Source organism: Colias eurytheme, chromosome 19 (genome assembly GCF_061535395.1).
Source record: "Colias eurytheme isolate Ceu_HAF_F1 chromosome 19, ilColEury1 Martin Lab GWU primary, whole genome shotgun sequence".
NCBI classification, from domain to species: domain Eukaryota; kingdom Metazoa; phylum Arthropoda; class Insecta; order Lepidoptera; family Pieridae; genus Colias; species Colias eurytheme.
The window spans coordinates 7,476,383-7,482,382 of record NC_142998.1 but is presented as its reverse complement, the minus strand read 5'-3'; positions in this window follow the sequence as shown (position 1 = coordinate 7,482,382).

Sequence of the window (6,000 nt, the reverse complement as noted above, 5' to 3'; positions counted from 1 at the left end):
TACTTAGTGCTTTAAAAATTAATTTCGTGACTAACAGAAAAGTACTGCTTAATTAAAAAAAAGTAAAAAATAATCTGTAATTATTTAACAAAACAGAAATCCCAGCGTTGCACATCAAGATTCATCAACTGTGAAAACCTAATAATTTTTAATTCCGCTCTCCTTAGCCGCTCTCAATGAATAATATAGAGATATTATAGTTTAATAACATTCAACTAATCTATAATTAAGTTCAGTATGTCTACAATTTCACATTAAACCATGACACCGATTTGAATGAAATTTGTGATAAAAAGGTTGAAGACTTTTTGATAAAAATAATCCCTTAAAAGATTGATCTTGCCTATAAAACATGTTTATAACCACTTATTATTTTGCTTTGTTTAATACCACCATTTAATCTTAGTATTTACAATGTAAATGAATAAACCTTGGAAGATATAAATATTGTATTTCATTCCAGCACATTTTCCATAAGTTTGCCATTATATTGTCACGATCTTGGCGTCTGTCACACTTTGTACTCCAAGTTTATTCATTATGGAACTTTTTACAAAGTATCAACTTTCAAACTTGACTCGAGTTCAGTGTTTTGATCGAAATACTAACATTAGGCTCACGTCCAATATAACTTCAGATTTTATTCACAAATAGGACACAAGTACGTGTGAATAAGTTGATAAAATGTATCCTACATAATATTATTTGAGTGTTATTTTTGGGATAAAATGAACACATACAATTGATGAGGTAACCTATTAAAAACTCGAATTTCTATTACCCGAATCTTAAAAGCCCGAAAACGGTTGTTAGAACTTTTAAAAGACAGATGTAATGAATGACAAATTTTTAAAATTCCTTTTTTAATTTCCCAGATGAATCGATTTCCAGATGCACCAAAACCAGATTTTTAAAAAGTATTTTTTTGTTTCCCGTATTCTCATAATACAGATTTCATTATACCAGATTCTCAGAATACTTTTTTTTGTTTCCCATCGTACCATTTTCCAAATAAACTATTGCCAAATTTTCATAATCTTTTTATTTGGTTCCCATATAATCGTATAACAGATAAACTATTGCCAGATTTTCATAATCTTTTTATTTGATTTCCATACAATCGTGATTATACCTTTACTATCGACTGAAAATAAACATTGCCAATAAGTAAATTTATTGTTTTACTTGTCCATTACAGACCGGTTTTAGTGTCAAAGTCGACTCAGTACTTCAGTAGGTTAGGTTTGAACTGCGACCCCCACGCTAGAACTGACTCGCTATTGTTTTACTTGCCCATTACAGAAAGGTTTAAGTGTCAAATTCGACTCAGTAGGTTAGGTTAGGTTTGAACTGTGACCCCCCATGCACGAGCCGAGCGAGCGAAGCGAGCGTGCCGCGGCAGCGGCCGGCGAGTGCCAGAACCGACTCGCTATTGTTTTACTTGCCCATTACAGAAAGATTTAAGTGTCAAATTCGACTCAGTAGGTTAGGTTAGGTTTGAACTGTGACCCCTCACGCACGAGCCGAGCGAGCGAAGCGAGCGTGCCGCGGCAGCGGCCGGCGCGTGCCAGAACCGACTCGCTATTGTTTTACTTGCCCATTACAGAAAGATTTAAGTGTCAAATTCGACTCAGTAGGTTAGGTTAGGTTTGAACTGTGACCCTTCACGCACGAGCCGAGCGAGCGAAGCGAGCGTGCCGCGGCAGCGGCCGGCGAGTGCCAGAACCGACTCGCTATTGTTATACTTGCCCATTACACAAAGGTTAAAGTGTTAAAATCTATTCAGTAAGTTAGGTTAGGTTCGTGCTGCAACCCCCTGGAAGGATTTCGTTTCGCTGGATATCGTTTATTTGAATTTCAAAAATCTGGATATTGTTTGTCTGGATATCAATTAACTGTATTTCAAAAATTTGTGTTTTAAAAATCTGGCTTTCGTGCATATGGATTACGGTCATCTGGATTTTATGCATTTAGATTTCGTATGTCTGGAACTCATTCGTCTGGATTGTAAAACGTCGTACAAATAAAGAAATGGGCAAATGAAATTCGGAGTTGCGATTATATGGCAAACAAAACTTCGAAATTTTAAAATTCGGGGTTATGAAAATATGTCCAAACGTTTTCTGGATTATGATATTCGGAATATTAAAATTCGAGATTAAGATAGGTAACCAATTGATGAACTTGAAGAATGGATTCACTCGTAGTAAAATTATATCTGGAAATAGCTCACGCATCTTCAGAATACAGTTAAGAACGTGTAACAAGGCATTCAACTTCCGAAGAAATCATAAAAAATTTAGTTTCAAGTTTTTTCGTGCTACATTAAATTCTCACATATCTACTAATGTTATGCTGGTTACCTTATTAAAAATGAAGAACATAATATATCAATCAATATTTACAGAAGACTGATAGATAAGTTGGCTTCTAATACCAGTTTCTTAGGATTATCTTCATGTTTGATGTGTAATAAATGAATGTGTTCATTACTGAACATTACTCGAACAAAGGTAAGTACAGCTTTACACGCTATAAACCCTGTTGGAATGGCATTACGGAACTCATCTAAGATTGAAGTCTTTCAGTTTGATGGCAGTTGTGTTAGAGACTTGATCGTGTGTTGAGCGGTTTTCCATATAACGAATATAAGAAGTTTAACCTTTAATATTGATGAAGTTTATTAACTGCAATAATGTTCGTTGAACTGAATTTTATGTATAGTTTTTTCAGTAATTAAACAACTATATTCACCAGTTAATCTGAGTAAAATAGAAAACAAAAAGTATGTGTACATTATACCATTCAAACGTTATATTGAATACTAGCTGTGCTCCGCGGTTTCAGCTGCATTGTCACGCTCCTGTTGGTCTTAGCGTGATGATATATAGCTTATAGCCTTCCTATAAATGGCCTCAAATCGGACCAGCGCGTTCAAACAAACTAACAAACTCTTCAGCTTCATAATATTAGTATAGGTATAACTAATATTGATTACATTACTAATAACTACATAACTTATAAGCTAAGCTATCTCTGATTCCAGATCTGCTGGGCACAGAGCACCACGACCGTTGTCCAGTCGTGCTGGATATCCACGATGAAGACCTTTCTACAGTACTTAATACTTACTAGTGTAGTAGAACTCCAAGGTAATGATGAAAATCATAATTACTAATATCTGATGCTAATACAAATGGAGACGCTACTGTACTAAGTGTTAAACTTGTATATAATGTCGATTTATATTTCTAAATAGAATGGTGTGGCCCTTATTCTTCATTTCATGTTCACCAAAGATCAATTCAATAGCATACAAGAAACACCCATCTCACATACAATAACAATACTTTATTTAACGTCAATTTGAGGTTTCACACTAACATCGGTAACAATGTGTGTGACAGAGCCATTAATTTGTAAATCTCCGCTGGTTATGTCAACCGCATACCACCGCCCACAAGATGAACTATATGTATAACTAGGCTATTTGCTTTCATGGTTAGTGCAAATGAATAGTTAGTTCGTGATTTGTGTATTGATTGATTTAGTTATGTACTATCACTATCACTGTATAGTACAAAACAGAGTCACTTCCCGCTTTCTGTCCCTATGTTAGCTAAGATCTTTATTAACGCAAAAGATTTCGATGCGCGAGTCTCTCTAATAGATAGAGTGATACTAGAACTATAATATATGTACTAGCTGTCTCGGCAAATGTTGCTTTGCCTTACTCTTATCACTTAGTGATATGAAAAATAAATGTTTCCGATTCGTAGACCTACCCAATATGCACACAAGCATGACAATCGGTGAAGCCGTTTCCGAGGAATCAAAGCGACACGAGATTTAATAAACATATAAGAAGAAATATATAATAATTACAATGCGAAGCTAGGATGGCTCGCTAGGAATAAACCAGTTTGTAAGCAATACAACTCTATAGTTATGAATGATAAAATAATAATTTTGCATTCTACATGAACGCCTTCAATTCACTTCATTTATCTTTGGAACGAATATAGTATTCGCTTGCCAGAGCTAGTTATAGTTAGCAAAGCTCTAAAATATTGAAAATCTTATTCTACGAGTCCTAAAACAATAAATTTCATGATCAAAAAACGAAAATAAACAATAAGAAGATGCATTTATAATCCAAAAATAGTCAAGCTATAATAAAAAAATTTAAGATCTCTAGTATAAAATATCTAGTATAAAATATCTCAATTATTCCTGTTCATAACTTAATAATTGATAAATGACGTTTCTGTTCAATTGTCACTCTTTAATTGCCACACCAACGGGTCCGTTTTAATAGAATTATTAACACAAGTCCATAACAAAATTCATAATAATAGATGTGCATTTTTCAGTTACAATGACACTTTTAAATTGCCAACGGGTTAACAGTTGGACTTATTTCAATCTTAGTGGCACAGGCTGAATGAAAGGCGGTTTCTCGAACGTATACAAATGGAGGAAATTAATAATGTATGCACTCCTCACTAACAGCAAGCGTAATGAGGCTCCGGATGGATGTATTTATGGTTCGAGTTATCTACGTCTTCATTGTGAAAGTATTCTTGGAATGTATGTTCTTATTTATTTTAGTTTTAGTAAAACCAGTATTCTGTGGTAAATTTGTCTTGTTGTTTTAGACTAATTACTTATGTATGCAGTTATGAGTCTAGTTGTATCTAGAATACATTCATATTACCTATATTATTATGCGTTCGTAATTAAGGTTATAATTTTATAGTATTTTAACATTTTAACATTTGCTCCAAGAACGACGCAATATTCTTTGACTGATAAAATATATTGGAGCGAGTATATTGCGTTATATGCGAATGTTATATGAATATCTTAACCCTTAATTACTCGCGTCCATATAGTTACACTTACGCTCGCGTGGGGTATATTTAACCCCAATTTTAAAGGTACAATAAAACATATTTTTAATGACATACTTTTATTTTTATTATAAAAATTAGAAAGAGACAACATTGTTCTAAATTATAATACTATATTTAATCAATATAATTATAATAAACTTTTAAAGATGAAACTTTAAATTTAGGAACTTTTTATTCAATACATTTATCACATATCATAGAGAATGGTCGTGAAAAACTTGCTGGTGGCATTTGGCACACATAAATCTTATTTTTTTATCCTTTGACCTTGGATAGATATGGCACCTTTTATAAGTTGTCGATGGACCACCTCTGGAAGTGGGGCTAGGATCCTGAACTTGAGCATTTTTTTAGCCGTTTTTGTATGGCCCTAGGCAGTGTGGTAAATATAACCATAGGCCATCTTTTTGTTCGTCTGCCGACGTTATAGTTAGCACACATTTGGTTGAGTTGTGGTCACTCTGGATCACATCCTCGTCTACCTCATCTTCATCGGAACTATATACGATGCTTTCTTCGTCTTCTTCCAAACGCTCAACAATCTGGTAGTCAGAAAGACGCTTACTTGCCATTTTAGGCGTTCTAACCTAAAACAAATAACCATAAAACAAGGATAAGTAAAAAAACGAACCATTTAGTATATGTACTGCACATTATAAAATAAAAATACACATACTCACTCGTCCAAAAAAGTTGCACGAATACTCGCGTGGGGCAATATATACCCCAGACGCGATCTCCTGACCCAACTACACGACATGGAGCGGTGCTCGCGAGTGATTCACGGCAGGGGAAGGTATTTAGGCAGCTACTAAGAAAGAAACGCAGGTAGCTTTAAAAATGACGGAGATACGACGCTTCAAATACGCCGTGGGGTTAGATATACCCCACGCGAGTAATTAAGGGTTAAAGCAATATTTATAAGTTCTTTCTTTTGAGATCTTATAATTCGAGACTTTACAAACTATATCGAAGCTTCAACTTGATCAATATATTAAAAAAAAGACGTGTGGCACTCGGGGACTGCCACGCTAAAGCTATTGCATAGCATGCCTTCAAGCCACACCTCCGTGTCCGTCGGAGT